Here is a 17351-nt window from a genome sequence, read left to right on the forward strand (position 1 = left end):
TGTCTTGGGGCCAGAGCGGGTGTGTGTGTTGGATACTCTGTCTGTGTCTCCCTCTGTGTCTGTCTCTTCCTCTCTGTCTGCATCTCCCTCCGTCCGTGCCTCTGTCTTTCCCCGTGTGTCTGTGCGTCTGTCTATGCCAGCCGGCTTCTCGTGTCCCTCAGTCGGGTCCTCTTGTCGGTGGGTGGGCAGGGGAAGGGTGGCGGAGGAAGGGCGACGGGGTTGGGCTGATGAGGAGGGTCCCTGGGGCCGCCGGTGGCTCCGGGTTGGCTTGGAGCCAGGCGGGGTGGAGAGGCGGAACGGCCTGGTGGCGGGCCTCGCTTGCCCTAGGGCGGCGGGTGGGGCGCCTGGGGTGGGGGGGGCGCGGAGAACACCGCGCGGGCCACGCCCCCCGCGCCCCGACGCTCCCCTTGGCCATCTCGGGAGCCAGGCGGCGGTGGCTGCGACGGCGGCGGCGGCGGCCCCCGGGTCTGGAGAGTATCCGGCCATGAGAGCGCTCGGACTTCCGCGAGTGCGGGGCGCTGGAGGCGCCACGTCCTCTGGGCGGTTTGGCAGGCAGGCAGGTGCAAGGCACAGGGCAGGCGTGGGGCGGTTGGGGGCTGAGGAGGGGCACGGCTGCGGCCGGGAGGCGCAGAGCAGGCTCTTAGGGCGCCCAGCGGCAGCCGCACACGTCTACGGCCATACCACCCTGAACGCGCCCGATCTCGTCTGATCTCGGAAGCTAAGCAGGGTCGGGCCTGGTTAGTACTTGGATGGGAGACCGCCTGGGAATACCGGGTGCTGTAGGCTTTTTTCTTTGCCTTTTCTTTCCGCTTCGGCCTCCCTTCCTCTCCCTTTGCCGCCACCGCCCCCCACCGCCCCTTGCCCAACAAGGCGTCCTCCAGACGCCCCGTGCCCCCCGGCCCCTCGCCACCCGCGCACCGCACCGAGGGTCCCTGTCTCGCAGCTTGTGCCCGCTGCACCGGCAGGCAGCCCCCAGGCCTTCCACCTCACAGCCACCACGCCCACGCACAGCCGATCCAGAGGGGCGGGCTGGGGGAGGTGGGGGCGGGCTGGGTGGGCGGAGGCGGCGGCTTCGGAGGGAGGGAAAGGGGGAGGGCGGCGAGGACCGCCCGCGGGGTTGGGGCGGGGGCAGCGCGGGCGGGACGGCACCCCGTCTCGGGCAGGCGTGCCCTCCCAAGGTCCTGCGCCTCGGGCCCTCATCCCCGGAGCCCCTAGCCATTCCCTTGGGCCGCCCCGAGTGCACAAGCGCACCGGGCAACCGGCCCCGCCTTAGGCCTGGGCCCGCCTCCACCTTGTCCCCAGCAGCCCTGGGCTGCGCTCCCACGCGCGCGGGCATTCCCTTCCTTCCCGCGGAACACCGTCCCTTTGCCCCCAGGCCGGGGGTCCCCGCTCCGTGTGGGCAGGACACAAGATGGCCCACCGCCCGGGGCCTCCCCCGTTGGCACCTGGGACCACCCGTTGGCACCCGAGTCCGTGCTCAGTCTCCCCGCAACAGCGAAGCGCACAGCGAGGCTCGCTCGCTGGGCAAGGCGGCGGGAGGGGGGCGCCCTGCACCACGCCCCAAAGCGGCCCCCCAAATAAAGGACGAGAGCAGAGGAGGAATCGCCCGCACGCCCCCAGGCCCAGAGTGGGTCCTGGGCGGGAACGGGAGCAGGGCGGGTCTCCTGAGGCCTTGGCTGCGCGTCCTCGGCCCCGAGGGGGCTCCTCGGCGCCCAAAGCCCACCCAAGCACGACCAGCCTCCCGAGGGCTAGCTGCCTAGCCAACACAGTCTCTTCCTCTGTGTGTGTGTGTGTGTGTGTGTGTGTGTGTGTGTGTGTGTGTGGTGTGTGTCTGTTTCTGTGGTGTGCACCTGTGGCTCTGTCCCTGTCCGCATCCAGGTCGGGGTCCGCGTCTGTCTGTCTTGGGGCCAGAGCGGGTGTGTGTGTTGGATACTCTGTCTGTGTCTCCCTCTGTGTCTGTCTCTTCCTCTCTGTCTGCATCTCCCTCCGTCCGTGCCTCTGTCTTTCCCCGTGTGTCTGTGCGTCTGTCTATGCCAGCCGGCTTCTCGTGTCCCTCAGTCGGGTCCTCTTGTCGGTGGGTGGGCAGGGGAAGGGTGGCGGAGGAAGGGCGACGGGGTTGGGCTGATGAGGAGGGTCCCTGGGGGCGCCGGTGGCTCCGGGTTGGGTTGGAGCCAGGCGGGGTGGAGAGGCAGAAAGGCCTGGTGGCCGGCCTGGCTTGCCCTAGGGCGACGGGTGGGGCGCTGGGGCGGGGGGCGCGGAAAACACCTCAGGGGCCGCGCCCACGGCACCCCGACGCCTCCCTTTGCCATCTCGGTAGCCAGGAGGCGGCGGTGGCGGCGGCGGCGGCGGCGGCGGTGGCGGCGGCGGCCCCCCGGGACTGGAGAGTCCCCGGCAGGGAGAGCGCCCGGACTTCCACGACTGCGGGGCGCCGGAGGGGCCACGTCCCCTGGGCGGCTGGCAGGCAGGCAGGTGCAAGGCGCAGGGCAGGCGGGGTTCGGGTGGGGGCTGAGGAGGGGCACGGCTGGGCCCGGGAGGCGCAGAGCAGGCTCTTAGGGCGCCCAGCGGCAGCCGCACACGTCTACGGCCATACCACCCTGAACGCGCCCGATCTCGTCTGATCTCGGAAGCTAAGCAGGGTCGGGCCTGGTTAGTACTTGGATGGGAGACCGCCTGGGAATACCGGGTGCTGTAGGCTTTTTTCTTTGCCTTTTCTTTCCCCTTCGGCCTCCCTTCCCATACCTTTACTGCCACAGCACTCCACCCCCTTGCCCAACAAGGCTTCCTCCAAACGCCCCGTGCCCCCCGGCCCCTCGCCAGCCGCGCACCGCACCGCGAGTCCCTGGCCCGCAGCAGGGGCCCCCTGCACGGGCAGGCGGTCTCCAGCCAGCCCTTCCGCCTCCAAGCCACCACGCCCACGCACACCGGATCCAGAGGGGCGGGCTGGGGGTCGATGGGGGCGGGCTGGGTGGGCGAAGGCGACGCCTTCGGAGGGAGGGAAAGCGGGAGGGCGGCGATGACCCTGGCACGGATGGGGCGGGGCCAGCGCGGGCCGGACGGCACCCGCTCTGGGCAGGCGTGTCCTCCCATGGTCCTGCGCCTCGGGCCCTCGTCCCCAGATCCCCTAGCCATTCCACTGGGCCGCCCGGAGTGCACAACCGCACTGGGCAACTGGCCCCACCTTAGGCATAGGCCTGGGCCCGCCTCCACCTTGTCCCCAGCAGCCCTGGGCTGCGCTCCCACCCGCGGGCATTCCCTTCCTTCCCTTGGAACACCGTCCCTTTGCCCCCGTGCCGGGGGTCCCCGCTCCGGGTGGGCAGGACACAAGATGGCCGGTCGCCCGGGGCCTCCCCCGTTGGCACCCGGGACCACCCGTTGGCACCAGAATCCGTGCTTAGTCTCCCTGCAACAGTGAAGCGAAGAGCGAGGCTCGCTCGCTCAGCAAGACGGGGAGAGGGGGGCGCCCTGCACCACGCCCCAAAGCAGCCCCCCAAATAAAGGACGAGGGCAGAGGAGGAATCGCCCACATGCCCCCAGGACCAGAGTGGGTCCTGGGCGGGAACGGGAGCAGAGCGGGTCTCGTGACGCCTTGGCTGCGCATCCTCGCCCCGAGGGGCTCCTCGGCGCCCAAAGCCCACCCAAGCACGACCAGCCTCCCGAGGGCTAGCTGCCTAGCCAACACAGTCTCTTCCTGTGTGTGTGTGTGTGTGTGTGTGTGTGTGGTGTGTGTGTCTGTTTCTGTGGTGTGCACCTGTGGCTCTGTCCCTGTCCGCATCCAGGTCAGCTTCCGCGTCTGTCTGTCTTGGGGCCAGAGCGGGTGTGTGTGTTGGATACTCTGTCTGTGTCTCCCTCTGTGTCTGTCTCTTCCTCTCTGTCTGCATCTCCCTCCGTCCGTGCCTCTGTCTTTCCCCGTGTGTCTGTGCGTCTGTCTATGCCAGCCGGCTTCTCGTGTCCCTCAGTCGGGTCCTCTTGTCGGTGGGTGGGCAGGGGAAGGGTGGCGGAGGAAGGGCGACGGGGTTGGGCTGATGAGGAGGGTCCCTGGGGCCGCCGGTGGCTCCGGGTTGGCTTGGAGCCAGGCGGGGTGGAGAGGCGGAACGGCCTGGTGGCGGGCCTCGCTTGCCCTAGGGCGGCGGGTGGGGCGCCTGGGGTGGGGGGGGCGCGGAGAACACCGCGCGGGCCACGCCCCCCGCGCCCCGACGCTCCCCTTGGCCATCTCGGGAGCCAGGCGGCGGTGGCTGCGACGGCGGCGGCGGCGGCCCCCGGGTCTGGAGAGTATCCGGCCATGAGAGCGCTCGGACTTCCGCGAGTGCGGGGCGCTGGAGGCGCCACGTCCTCTGGGCGGTTTGGCAGGCAGGCAGGTGCAAGGCACAGGGCAGGCGTGGGGCGGTTGGGGGCTGAGGAGGGGCACGGCTGCGGCCGGGAGGCGCAGAGCAGGCTCTTAGGGCGCCCAGCGGCAGCCGCACACGTCTACGGCCATACCACCCTGAACGCGCCCGATCTCGTCTGATCTCGGAAGCTAAGCAGGGTCGGGCCTGGTTAGTACTTGGATGGGAGACCGCCTGGGAATACCGGGTGCTGTAGGCTTTTTTCTTTGCCTTTTCTTTCCGCTTCGGCCTCCCTTCCTCTCCCTTTGCCGCCACCGCCCCCCACCGCCCCTTGCCCAACAAGGCGTCCTCCAGACGCCCCGTGCCCCCCGGCCCCTCGCCACCCGCGCACCGCACCGAGGGTCCCTGTCTCGCAGCTTGTGCCCGCTGCACCGGCAGGCAGCCCCCAGGCCTTCCACCTCACAGCCACCACGCCCACGCACAGCCGATCCAGAGGGGCGGGCTGGGGGAGGTGGGGGCGGGCTGGGTGGGCGGAGGCGGCGGCTTCGGAGGGAGGGAAAGGGGGAGGGCGGCGAGGACCGCCCGCGGGGTTGGGGCGGGGGCAGCGCGGGCGGGACGGCACCCCGTCTCGGGCAGGCGTGCCCTCCCAAGGTCCTGCGCCTCGGGCCCTCATCCCCGGAGCCCCTAGCCATTCCCTTGGGCCGCCCCGAGTGCACAAGCGCACCGGGCAACCGGCCCCGCCTTAGGCCTGGGCCCGCCTCCACCTTGTCCCCAGCAGCCCTGGGCTGCGCTCCCACGCGCGCGGGCATTCCCTTCCTTCCCGCGGAACACCGTCCCTTTGCCCCCAGGCCGGGGGTCCCCGCTCCGTGTGGGCAGGACACAAGATGGCCGGTCGCCCGGGGCCTCCCCCGTTGGCACCCGGGACCACCCGTTGGCACCCGAGTCCGTGCTCAGTCTCCCCGCAACAGCGAAGCGCACAGCGAGGCTCGCTCGCTGGGCAAGGCGGCGGGAGGGGGGCGCCCTGCACCACGCCCCAAAGCGGCCCCCCAAATAAAGGACGAGAGCAGAGGAGGAATCGCCCGCACGCCCCCAGGCCCAGAGTGGGTCCTGGGCGGGAACGGGAGCAGGGCGGGTCTCCTGAGGCCTTGGCTGCGCGTCCTCGGCCCCGAGGGGGCTCCTCGGCGCCCAAAGCCCACCCAAGCACGACCAGCCTCCCGAGGGCTAGCTGCCTAGCCAACACAGTCTCTTCCTGTGTGTGTGTGTGTGTGTGTGTGTGTGTGTGTGTGTGTGTGTGTGTGGTGTGTGTCTGTTTCTGTGGTGTGCACCTGTGGCTCTGTCCCTGTCCGCATCCAGGTCAGGGTCCGCGTCTGTCTGTCTTGGGGCCAGAGCGGGTGTGTGTGTTGGATACTCTGTCTGTGTCTCCCTCTGTGTCTGTCTCTTCCTCTCTGTCTACATCTCCCTCCGTCCGTGCCTCTGTCTTTCCCCGTGTGTCTGTGCGTCTGTCTATGCCAGCCGGCTTCTCGTGTCCCTCAGTCGGGTCCTCTTGTCGGTGGGTGGGCAGGGGAAGGGTGGCGGAGGAAGGGCGACGGGGTTGGGCTGATGAGGAGGGTCCCTGGGGGCGCCGGTGGCTCCGGGTTGGCTTGGAGCCAGGCGGGGTGGAGAGGCAGAAAGGCCTGGTGGCCGGCCTGGCTTGCCCTAGGGCGACGGGTGGGGCGCTGGGGCGGGGGGCGCGGAAAACACCTCAGGGGCCGCGCCCACGGCGCCCCGACGCCTCCCTTTGCCATCTCGGTAGCCAGGAGGCGGCGGTGGCGGCGGCGGCGGCGGCGGCGGTGGCGGCGGCGGCCCCCCGGGACTGGAGAGTCCCCGGCAGGGAGAGCGCCCGGACTTCCACGACTGTGGGGCGCCGGAGGGGCCACGTCCCCTGGGCGGCTGGCAGGCAGGCAGGTGCAAGGCGCAGGGCAGGCGGGGTTCGGGTGGGGGCTGAGGAGGGGCACGGCTGGGCCCGGGAGGCGCAGAGCAGGCTCTTAGGGCGCCCAGCGGCAGCCGCACACGTCTACGGCCATACCACCCTGAACGCGCCCGATCTCGTCTGATCTCGGAAGCTAAGCAGGGTCGGGCCTGGTTAGTACTTGGATGGGAGACCGCCTGGGAATACCGGGTGCTGTAGGCTTTTTTCTTTGCCTTTTCTTTCCCCTTCGGCCTCCCTTCCCATACCTTTACTGCCACAGCACTCCACCCCCTTGCCCAACAAGGCTTCCTCCAAACGCCCCGTGCCCCCCGGCCCCTCGCCAGCCGCGCACCGCACCGCGAGTCCCTGGCCCGCAGCAGGGGCCCCCTGCACGGGCAGGCGGTCTCCAGCCAGCCCTTCCGCCTCCAAGCCACCACGCCCACGCACACCGGATCCAGAGGGGCGGGCTGGGGGTCGATGGGGGCGGGCTGGGTGGGCGAAGGCGACGCCTTCGGAGGGAGGGAAAGCGGGAGGGCGGCGATGACCCTGGCACGGATGGGGCGGGGCCAGCGCGGGCCGGACGGCACCCGCTCTGGGCAGGCGTGTCCTCCCATGGTCCTGCGCCTCGGGCCCTCGTCCCCAGATCCCCTAGCCATTCCACTGGGCCGCCCGGAGTGCACAACCGCACTGGGCAACTGGCCCCACCTTAGGCATAGGCCTGGGCCCGCCTCCACCTTGTCCCCAGCAGCCCTGGGCTGCGCTCCCACCCGCGGGCATTCCCTTCCTTCCCTTGGAACACCGTCCCTTTGCCCCCGTGCCGGGGGTCCCCGCTCCGGGTGGGCAGGACACAAGATGGCCGGTCGCCCGGGGCCTCCCCCGTTGGCACCCGGGACCACCCGTTGGCACCAGAATCCGTGCTTAGTCTCCCTGCAACAGTGAAGCGAAGAGCGAGGCTCGCTCGCTCAGCAAGACGGGGAGAGGGGGGCGCCCTGCACCACGCCCCAAAGCAGCCCCCCAAATAAAGGACGAGGGCAGAGGAGGAATCGCCCACATGCCCCCAGGACCAGAGTGGGTCCTGGGCGGGAACGGGAGCAGAGCGGGTCTCGTGACGCCTTGGCTGCGCATCCTCGCCCCGAGGGGCTCCTCGGCGCCCAAAGCCCACCCAAGCACGACCAGCCTCCCGAGGGCTAGCTGCCTAGCCAACACAGTCTCTTCCTGTGTGTGTGTGTGTGTGTGTGTGTGTGTGGTGTGTGTGTCTGTTTCTGTGGTGTGCACCTGTGGCTCTGTCCCTGTCCGCATCCAGGTCAGCTTCCGCGTCTGTCTGTCTTGGGGCCAGAGCGGGTGTGTGTGTTGGATACTCTGTCTGTGTCTCCCTCTGTGTCTGTCTCTTCCTCTCTGTCTGCATCTCCCTCCGTCCGTGCCTCTGTCTTTCCCCGTGTGTCTGTGCGTCTGTCTATGCCAGCCGGCTTCTCGTGTCCCTCAGTCGGGTCCTCTTGTCGGTGGGTGGGCAGGGGAAGGGTGGCGGAGGAAGGGCGACGGGGTTGGGCTGATGAGGAGGGTCCCTGGGGCCGCCGGTGGCTCCGGGTTGGCTTGGAGCCAGGCGGGGTGGAGAGGCGGAACGGCCTGGTGGCGGGCCTCGCTTGCCCTAGGGCGGCGGGTGGGGCGCCTGGGGTGGGGGGGGCGCGGAGAACACCGCGCGGGCCACGCCCCCCGCGCCCCGACGCTCCCCTTGGCCATCTCGGGAGCCAGGCGGCGGTGGCTGCGACGGCGGCGGCGGCGGCCCCCGGGTCTGGAGAGTATCCGGCCATGAGAGCGCTCGGACTTCCGCGAGTGCGGGGCGCTGGAGGCGCCACGTCCTCTGGGCGGTTTGGCAGGCAGGCAGGTGCAAGGCACAGGGCAGGCGTGGGGCGGTTGGGGGCTGAGGAGGGGCACGGCTGCGGCCGGGAGGCGCAGAGCAGGCTCTTAGGGCGCCCAGCGGCAGCCGCACACGTCTACGGCCATACCACCCTGAACGCGCCCGATCTCGTCTGATCTCGGAAGCTAAGCAGGGTCGGGCCTGGTTAGTACTTGGATGGGAGACCGCCTGGGAATACCGGGTGCTGTAGGCTTTTTTCTTTGCCTTTTCTTTCCGCTTCGGCCTCCCTTCCTCTCCCTTTGCCGCCACCGCCCCCCACCGCCCCTTGCCCAACAAGGCGTCCTCCAGACGCCCCGTGCCCCCCGGCCCCTCGCCACCCGCGCACCGCACCGAGGGTCCCTGTCTCGCAGCTTGTGCCCGCTGCACCGGCAGGCAGCCCCCAGGCCTTCCACCTCACAGCCACCACGCCCACGCACAGCCGATCCAGAGGGGCGGGCTGGGGGAGGTGGGGGCGGGCTGGGTGGGCGGAGGCGGCGGCTTCGGAGGGAGGGAAAGGGGGAGGGCGGCGAGGACCGCCCGCGGGGTTGGGGCGGGGGCAGCGCGGGCGGGACGGCACCCCGTCTCGGGCAGGCGTGCCCTCCCAAGGTCCTGCGCCTCGGGCCCTCATCCCCGGAGCCCCTAGCCATTCCCTTGGGCCGCCCCGAGTGCACAAGCGCACCGGGCAACCGGCCCCGCCTTAGGCCTGGGCCCGCCTCCACCTTGTCCCCAGCAGCCCTGGGCTGCGCTCCCACGCGCGCGGGCATTCCCTTCCTTCCCGCGGAACACCGTCCCTTTGCCCCCAGGCCGGGGGTCCCCGCTCCGTGTGGGCAGGACACAAGATGGCCGGTCGCCCGGGGCCTCCCCCGTTGGCACCCGGGACCACCCGTTGGCACCCGAGTCCGTGCTCAGTCTCCCCGCAACAGCGAAGCGCACAGCGAGGCTCGCTCGCTGGGCAAGGCGGCGGGAGGGGGGCGCCCTGCACCACGCCCCAAAGCGGCCCCCCAAATAAAGGACGAGAGCAGAGGAGGAATCGCCCGCACGCCCCCAGGCCCAGAGTGGGTCCTGGGCGGGAACGGGAGCAGGGCGGGTCTCCTGAGGCCTTGGCTGCGCGTCCTCGGCCCCGAGGGGGCTCCTCGGCGCCCAAAGCCCACCCAAGCACGACCAGCCTCCCGAGGGCTAGCTGCCTAGCCAACACAGTCTCTTCCTGTGTGTGTGTGTGTGTGTGTGTGTGTGTGTGTGTGTGTGTGTGTGGTGTGTGTCTGTTTCTGTGGTGTGCACCTGTGGCTCTGTCCCTGTCCGCATCCAGGTCAGGGTCCGCGTCTGTCTGTCTTGGGGCCAGAGCGGGTGTGTGTGTTGGATACTCTGTCTGTGTCTCCCTCTGTGTCTGTCTCTTCCTCTCTGTCTACATCTCCCTCCGTCCGTGCCTCTGTCTTTCCCCGTGTGTCTGTGCGTCTGTCTATGCCAGCCGGCTTCTCGTGTCCCTCAGTCGGGTCCTCTTGTCGGTGGGTGGGCAGGGGAAGGGTGGCGGAGGAAGGGCGACGGGGTTGGGCTGATGAGGAGGGTCCCTGGGGGCGCCGGTGGCTCCGGGTTGGCTTGGAGCCAGGCGGGGTGGAGAGGCAGAAAGGCCTGGTGGCCGGCCTGGCTTGCCCTAGGGCGACGGGTGGGGCGCTGGGGCGGGGGGCGCGGAAAACACCTCAGGGGCCGCGCCCACGGCGCCCCGACGCCTCCCTTTGCCATCTCGGTAGCCAGGAGGCGGCGGTGGCGGCGGCGGCGGCGGCGGTGGCGGCGGCGGCCCCCCGGGACTGGAGAGTCCCCGGCAGGGAGAGCGCCCGGACTTCCACGACTGTGGGGCGCCGGAGGGGCCACGTCCCCTGGGCGGCTGGCAGGCAGGCAGGTGCAAGGCGCAGGGCAGGCGGGGTTCGGGTGGGGGCTGAGGAGGGGCACGGCTGGGCCCGGGAGGCGCAGAGCAGGCTCTTAGGGCGCCCAGCGGCAGCCGCACACGTCTACGGCCATACCACCCTGAACGCGCCCGATCTCGTCTGATCTCGGAAGCTAAGCAGGGTCGGGCCTGGTTAGTACTTGGATGGGAGACCGCCTGGGAATACCGGGTGCTGTAGGCTTTTTTCTTTGCCTTTTCTTTCCCCTTCGGCCTCCCTTCCCATACCTTTACCGCCACAGCACCCCACCCCCTTGCCCAACAAGGCTTCCTCCAAACGCCCCGTGCCCCCCGGCCCCTCGCCAGCCGCGCACCGCACCGCGAGTCCCTGGCCCGCAGCAGGGGCCCCCTGCACGGGCAGGCGGTCTCCAGCCAGCCCTTCCGCCTCCAAGCCACCACGCCCACGCACACCGGATCCAGAGGGGCGGGCTGGGGGTCGATGGGGGCGGGCTGGGTGGGCGAAGGCGACGCCTTCGGAGGGAGGGAAAGCGGGAGGGCGGCGATGACCCTGGCACGGATGGGGCGGGGCCAGCGCGGGCCGGACGGCACCCGCTCTGGGCAGGCGTGTCCTCCCATGGTCCTGCGCCTCGGGCCCTCGTCCCCAGATCCCCTAGCCATTCCACTGGGCCGCCCGGAGTGCACAACCGCACTGGGCAACTGGCCCCACCTTAGGCATAGGCCTGGGCCCGCCTCCACCTTGTCCCCAGCAGCCCTGGGCTGCGCTCCCACCCGCGGGCATTCCCTTCCTTCCCTTGGAACACCGTCCCTTTGCCCCCGTGCCGGGGGTCCCCGCTCCGGGTGGGCAGGACACAAGATGGCCGGTCGCCCGGGGCCTCCCCCGTTGGCACCCGGGACCACCCGTTGGCACCAGAATCCGTGCTTAGTCTCCCTGCAACAGTGAAGCGAAGAGCGAGGCTCGCTCGCTCAGCAAGACGGGGAGAGGGGGGCGCCCTGCACCACGCCCCAAAGCAGCCCCCCAAATAAAGGACGAGGGCAGAGGAGGAATCGCCCACATGCCCCCAGGACCAGAGTGGGTCCTGGGCGGGAACGGGAGCAGAGCGGGTCTCGTGACGCCTTGGCTGCGCATCCTCGCCCCGAGGGGCTCCTCGGCGCCCAAAGCCCACCCAAGCACGACCAGCCTCCCGAGGGCTAGCTGCCTAGCCAACACAGTCTCTTCCTGTGTGTGTGTGTGTGTGTGTGTGTGTGTGGTGTGTGTGTCTGTTTCTGTGGTGTGCACCTGTGGCTCTGTCCCTGTCCGCATCCAGGTCAGCTTCCGCGTCTGTCTGTCTTGGGGCCAGAGCGGGTGTGTGTGTTGGATACTCTGTCTGTGTCTCCCTCTGTGTCTGTCTCTTCCTCTCTGTCTGCATCTCCCTCCGTCCGTGCCTCTGTCTTTCCCCGTGTGTCTGTGCGTCTGTCTATGCCAGCCGGCTTCTCGTGTCCCTCAGTCGGGTCCTCTTGTCGGTGGGTGGGCAGGGGAAGGGTGGCGGAGGAAGGGCGACGGGGTTGGGCTGATGAGGAGGGTCCCTGGGGCCGCCGGTGGCTCCGGGTTGGCTTGGAGCCAGGCGGGGTGGAGAGGCGGAACGGCCTGGTGGCGGGCCTCGCTTGCCCTAGGGCGGCGGGTGGGGCGCCTGGGGTGGGGGGGGCGCGGAGAACACCGCGCGGGCCACGCCCCCCGCGCCCCGACGCTCCCCTTGGCCATCTCGGGAGCCAGGCGGCGGTGGCTGCGACGGCGGCGGCGGCGGCCCCCGGGTCTGGAGAGTATCCGGCCATGAGAGCGCTCGGACTTCCGCGAGTGCGGGGCGCTGGAGGCGCCACGTCCTCTGGGCGGTTTGGCAGGCAGGCAGGTGCAAGGCACAGGGCAGGCGTGGGGCGGTTGGGGGCTGAGGAGGGGCACGGCTGCGGCCGGGAGGCGCAGAGCAGGCTCTTAGGGCGCCCAGCGGCAGCCGCACACGTCTACGGCCATACCACCCTGAACGCGCCCGATCTCGTCTGATCTCGGAAGCTAAGCAGGGTCGGGCCTGGTTAGTACTTGGATGGGAGACCGCCTGGGAATACCGGGTGCTGTAGGCTTTTTTCTTTGCCTTTTCTTTCCGCTTCGGCCTCCCTTCCTCTCCCTTTGCCGCCACCGCCCCCCACCGCCCCTTGCCCAACAAGGCGTCCTCCAGACGCCCCGTGCCCCCCGGCCCCTCGCCACCCGCGCACCGCACCGAGGGTCCCTGTCTCGCAGCTTGTGCCCGCTGCACCGGCAGGCAGCCCCCAGGCCTTCCACCTCACAGCCACCACGCCCACGCACAGCCGATCCAGAGGGGCGGGCTGGGGGAGGTGGGGGCGGGCTGGGTGGGCGGAGGCGGCGGCTTCGGAGGGAGGGAAAGGGGGAGGGCGGCGAGGACCGCCCGCGGGGTTGGGGCGGGGGCAGCGCGGGCGGGACGGCACCCCGTCTCGGGCAGGCGTGCCCTCCCAAGGTCCTGCGCCTCGGGCCCTCATCCCCGGAGCCCCTAGCCATTCCCTTGGGCCGCCCCGAGTGCACAAGCGCACCGGGCAACCGGCCCCGCCTTAGGCCTGGGCCCGCCTCCACCTTGTCCCCAGCAGCCCTGGGCTGCGCTCCCACGCGCGCGGGCATTCCCTTCCTTCCCGCGGAACACCGTCCCTTTGCCCCCAGGCCGGGGGTCCCCGCTCCGTGTGGGCAGGACACAAGATGGCCGGTCGCCCGGGGCCTCCCCCGTTGGCACCCGGGACCACCCGTTGGCACCCGAGTCCGTGCTCAGTCTCCCCGCAACAGCGAAGCGCACAGCGAGGCTCGCTCGCTGGGCAAGGCGGCGGGAGGGGGGCGCCCTGCACCACGCCCCAAAGCGGCCCCCCAAATAAAGGACGAGAGCAGAGGAGGAATCGCCCGCACGCCCCCAGGCCCAGAGTGGGTCCTGGGCGGGAACGGGAGCAGGGCGGGTCTCCTGAGGCCTTGGCTGCGCGTCCTCGGCCCCGAGGGGGCTCCTCGGCGCCCAAAGCCCACCCAAGCACGACCAGCCTCCCGAGGGCTAGCTGCCTAGCCAACACAGTCTCTTCCTGTGTGTGTGTGTGTGTGTGTGTGTGTGTGTGTGTGTGTGGTGTGTGTCTGTTTCTGTGGTGTGCACCTGTGGCTCTGTCCCTGTCCGCATCCAGGTCAGGGTCCGCGTCTGTCTGTCTTGGGGCCAGAGCGGGTGTGTGTGTTGGATACTCTGTCTGTGTCTCCCTCTGTGTCTGTCTCTTCCTCTCTGTCTACATCTCCCTCCGTCCGTGCCTCTGTCTTTCCCCGTGTGTCTGTGCGTCTGTCTATGCCAGCCGGCTTCTCGTGTCCCTCAGTCGGGTCCTCTTGTCGGTGGGTGGGCAGGGGAAGGGTGGCGGAGGAAGGGCGACGGGGTTGGGCTGATGAGGAGGGTCCCTGGGGGCGCCGGTGGCTCCGGGTTGGCTTGGAGCCAGGCGGGGTGGAGAGGCAGAAAGGCCTGGTGGCCGGCCTGGCTTGCCCTAGGGCGACGGGTGGGGCGCTGGGGCGGGGGGCGCGGAAAACACCTCAGGGGCCGCGCCCACGGCGCCCCGACGCCTCCCTTTGCCATCTCGGTAGCCAGGAGGCGGCGGTGGCGGCGGCGGCGGCGGCGGCGGTGGCGGCGGCGGCCCCCCGGGACTGGAGAGTCCCCGGCAGGGAGAGCGCCCGGACTTCCACGACTGTGGGGCGCCGGAGGGGCCACGTCCCCTGGGCGGCTGGCAGGCAGGCAGGTGCAAGGCGCAGGGCAGGCGGGGTTCGGGTGGGGGCTGAGGAGGGGCACGGCTGGGCCCGGGAGGCGCAGAGCAGGCTCTTAGGGCGCCCAGCGGCAGCCGCACACGTCTACGGCCATACCACCCTGAACGCGCCCGATCTCGTCTGATCTCGGAAGCTAAGCAGGGTCGGGCCTGGTTAGTACTTGGATGGGAGACCGCCTGGGAATACCGGGTGCTGTAGGCTTTTTTCTTTGCCTTTTCTTTCCCCTTCGGCCTCCCTTCCCATACCTTTACCGCCACAGCACCCCACCCCCTTGCCCAACAAGGCTTCCTCCAAACGCCCCGTGCCCCCCGGCCCCTCGCCAGCCGCGCACCGCACCGCGAGTCCCTGGCCCGCAGCAGGGGCCCCCTGCACGGGCAGGCGGTCTCCAGCCAGCCCTTCCGCCTCCAAGCCACCACGCCCACGCACACCGGATCCAGAGGGGCGGGCTGGGGGTCGATGGGGGCGGGCTGGGTGGGCGAAGGCGACGCCTTCGGAGGGAGGGAAAGCGGGAGGGCGGCGATGACCCTGGCACGGATGGGGCGGGGCCAGCGCGGGCCGGACGGCACCCGCTCTGGGCAGGCGTGTCCTCCCATGGTCCTGCGCCTCGGGCCCTCGTCCCCAGATCCCCTAGCCATTCCACTGGGCCGCCCGGAGTGCACAACCGCACTGGGCAACTGGCCCCACCTTAGGCATAGGCCTGGGCCCGCCTCCACCTTGTCCCCAGCAGCCCTGGGCTGCGCTCCCACCCGCGGGCATTCCCTTCCTTCCCTTGGAACACCGTCCCTTTGCCCCCGTGCCGGGGGTCCCCGCTCCGGGTGGGCAGGACACAAGATGGCCGGTCGCCCGGGGCCTCCCCCGTTGGCACCCGGGACCACCCGTTGGCACCAGAATCCGTGCTTAGTCTCCCTGCAACAGTGAAGCGAAGAGCGAGGCTCGCTCGCTCAGCAAGACGGGGAGAGGGGGGCGCCCTGCACCACGCCCCAAAGCAGCCCCCCAAATAAAGGACGAGGGCAGAGGAGGAATCGCCCACATGCCCCCAGGACCAGAGTGGGTCCTGGGCGGGAACGGGAGCAGAGCGGGTCTCGTGACGCCTTGGCTGCGCATCCTCGCCCCGAGGGGCTCCTCGGCGCCCAAAGCCCACCCAAGCACGACCAGCCTCCCGAGGGCTAGCTGCCTAGCCAACACAGTCTCTTCCTGTGTGTGTGTGTGTGTGTGTGTGTGTGTGGTGTGTGTGTCTGTTTCTGTGGTGTGCACCTGTGGCTCTGTCCCTGTCCGCATCCAGGTCAGCTTCCGCGTCTGTCTGTCTTGGGGCCAGAGCGGGTGTGTGTGTTGGATACTCTGTCTGTGTCTCCCTCTGTGTCTGTCTCTTCCTCTCTGTCTGCATCTCCCTCCGTCCGTGCCTCTGTCTTTCCCCGTGTGTCTGTGCGTCTGTCTATGCCAGCCGGCTTCTCGTGTCCCTCAGTCGGGTCCTCTTGTCGGTGGGTGGGCAGGGGAAGGGTGGCGGAGGAAGGGCGACGGGGTTGGGCTGATGAGGAGGGTCCCTGGGGCCGCCGGTGGCTCCGGGTTGGCTTGGAGCCAGGCGGGGTGGAGAGGCGGAACGGCCTGGTGGCGGGCCTCGCTTGCCCTAGGGCGGCGGGTGGGGCGCCTGGGGTGGGGGGGGCGCGGAGAACACCGCGCGGGCCACGCCCCCCGCGCCCCGACGCTCCCCTTGGCCATCTCGGGAGCCAGGCGGCGGTGGCTGCGACGGCGGCGGCGGCGGCCCCCGGGTCTGGAGAGTATCCGGCCATGAGAGCGCTCGGACTTCCGCGAGTGCGGGGCGCTGGAGGCGCCACGTCCTCTGGGCGGTTTGGCAGGCAGGCAGGTGCAAGGCACAGGGCAGGCGTGGGGCGGTTGGGGGCTGAGGAGGGGCACGGCTGCGGCCGGGAGGCGCAGAGCAGGCTCTTAGGGCGCCCAGCGGCAGCCGCACACGTCTACGGCCATACCACCCTGAACGCGCCCGATCTCGTCTGATCTCGGAAGCTAAGCAGGGTCGGGCCTGGTTAGTACTTGGATGGGAGACCGCCTGGGAATACCGGGTGCTGTAGGCTTTTTTCTTTGCCTTTTCTTTCCGCTTCGGCCTCCCTTCCTCTCCCTTTGCCGCCACCGCCCCCCACCGCCCCTTGCCCAACAAGGCGTCCTCCAGACGCCCCGTGCCCCCCGGCCCCTCGCCACCCGCGCACCGCACCGAGGGTCCCTGTCTCGCAGCTTGTGCCCGCTGCACCGGCAGGCAGCCCCCAGGCCTTCCACCTCACAGCCACCACGCCCACGCACAGCCGATCCAGAGGGGCGGGCTGGGGGAGGTGGGGGCGGGCTGGGTGGGCGGAGGCGGCGGCTTCGGAGGGAGGGAAAGGGGGAGGGCGGCGAGGACCGCCCGCGGGGTTGGGGCGGGGGCAGCGCGGGCGGGACGGCACCCCGTCTCGGGCAGGCGTGCCCTCCCAAGGTCCTGCGCCTCGGGCCCTCATCCCCGGAGCCCCTAGCCATTCCCTTGGGCCGCCCCGAGTGCACAAGCGCACCGGGCAACCGGCCCCGCCTTAGGCCTGGGCCCGCCTCCACCTTGTCCCCAGCAGCCCTGGGCTGCGCTCCCACGCGCGCGGGCATTCCCTTCCTTCCCGCGGAACACCGTCCCTTTGCCCCCAGGCCGGGGGTCCCCGCTCCGTGTGGGCAGGACACAAGATGGCCGGTCGCCCGGGGCCTCCCCCGTTGGCACCCGGGACCACCCGTTGGCACCCGAGTCCGTGCTCAGTCTCCCCGCAACAGCGAAGCGCACAGCGAGGCTCGCTCGCTGGGCAAGGCGGCGGGAGGGGGGCGCCCTGCACCACGCCCCAAAGCGGCCCCCCAAATAAAGGACGAGAGCAGAGGAGGAATCGCCCGCACGCCCCCAGGCCCAGAGTGGGTCCTGGGCGGGAACGGGAGCAGGGCGGGTCTCCTGAGGCCTTGGCTGCGCGTCCTCGGCCCCGAGGGGGCTCCTCGGCGCCCAAAGCCCACCCAAGCACGACCAGCCTCCCGAGGGCTAGCTGCCTAGCCAACACAGTCTCTTCCTGTGTGTGTGTGTGTGTGTGTGTGTGTGTGTGTGTGTGTGGTGTGTGTCTGTTTCTGTGGTGTGCACCTGTGGCTCTGTCCCTGTCCGCATCCAGGTCAGGGTCCGCGTCTGTCTGTCTTGGGGCCAGAGCGGGTGTGTGTGTTGGATACTCTGTCTGTGTCTCCCTCTGTGTCTGTCTCTTCCTCTCTGTCTACATCTCCCTCCGTCCGTGCCTCTGTCTTTCCCCGTGTGTCTGTGCGTCTGTCTATGCCAGCCGGCTTCTCGTGTCCCTCAGTCGGGTCCTCTTGTCGGTGGGTGGGCAGGGGAAGGGTGGCGGAGGAAGGGCGACGGGGTTGGGCTGATGAGGAGGGTCCCTGGGGGCGCCGGTGGCTCCGGGTTGGCTTGGAGCCAGGCGGGGTGG

The 17351-nt window shown here is 70.4% G+C and overlaps 9 non-coding genes across 9 annotated transcripts; all 9 read left to right on the forward strand.

Moving 5' to 3' along the window:
* Positions 1–667: 667 nt before the first annotated feature.
* LOC144380837 (5S ribosomal RNA) lies at positions 668–786 on the forward strand. The gene has a single exon (XR_013445028.1). It is a non-coding gene; the product is annotated as a 5S ribosomal RNA (ribosomal RNA).
* Positions 787–2576: 1790 nt separating this feature from the next.
* On the forward strand, positions 2577–2695 carry LOC118526471 (5S ribosomal RNA). Its single transcript, XR_004912638.1, has one exon. It is a non-coding gene; the product is annotated as a 5S ribosomal RNA (ribosomal RNA).
* A 1767-nt stretch (positions 2696–4462) lies between these two features.
* Positions 4463–4581, forward strand: LOC144380840 (5S ribosomal RNA). The gene has a single exon (XR_013445031.1). It is a non-coding gene; the product is annotated as a 5S ribosomal RNA (ribosomal RNA).
* A 1792-nt stretch (positions 4582–6373) lies between these two features.
* LOC118526469 (5S ribosomal RNA) lies at positions 6374–6492 on the forward strand. The gene has a single exon (XR_004912636.1). It is a non-coding gene; the product is annotated as a 5S ribosomal RNA (ribosomal RNA).
* A 1767-nt stretch (positions 6493–8259) lies between these two features.
* Positions 8260–8378, forward strand: LOC144380841 (5S ribosomal RNA). Its single transcript, XR_013445032.1, has one exon. It is a non-coding gene; the product is annotated as a 5S ribosomal RNA (ribosomal RNA).
* Positions 8379–10165: 1787 nt separating this feature from the next.
* LOC118526466 (5S ribosomal RNA) lies at positions 10166–10284 on the forward strand. The gene has a single exon (XR_004912634.1). It is a non-coding gene; the product is annotated as a 5S ribosomal RNA (ribosomal RNA).
* A 1767-nt stretch (positions 10285–12051) lies between these two features.
* LOC118526485 (5S ribosomal RNA) lies at positions 12052–12170 on the forward strand. The gene has a single exon (XR_004912651.1). It is a non-coding gene; the product is annotated as a 5S ribosomal RNA (ribosomal RNA).
* Positions 12171–13954: 1784 nt separating this feature from the next.
* On the forward strand, positions 13955–14073 carry LOC144380838 (5S ribosomal RNA). The gene has a single exon (XR_013445029.1). It is a non-coding gene; the product is annotated as a 5S ribosomal RNA (ribosomal RNA).
* Positions 14074–15840: 1767 nt separating this feature from the next.
* LOC118526482 (5S ribosomal RNA) lies at positions 15841–15959 on the forward strand. Its single transcript, XR_004912649.1, has one exon. It is a non-coding gene; the product is annotated as a 5S ribosomal RNA (ribosomal RNA).
* Positions 15960–17351: the final 1392 nt, after the last annotated feature.

Source organism: Halichoerus grypus, unplaced genomic scaffold (genome assembly GCF_964656455.1).
Source record: "Halichoerus grypus unplaced genomic scaffold, mHalGry1.hap1.1 HAP1_SCAFFOLD_224, whole genome shotgun sequence".
Lineage (NCBI taxonomy): Eukaryota > Metazoa > Chordata > Mammalia > Carnivora > Phocidae > Halichoerus > Halichoerus grypus.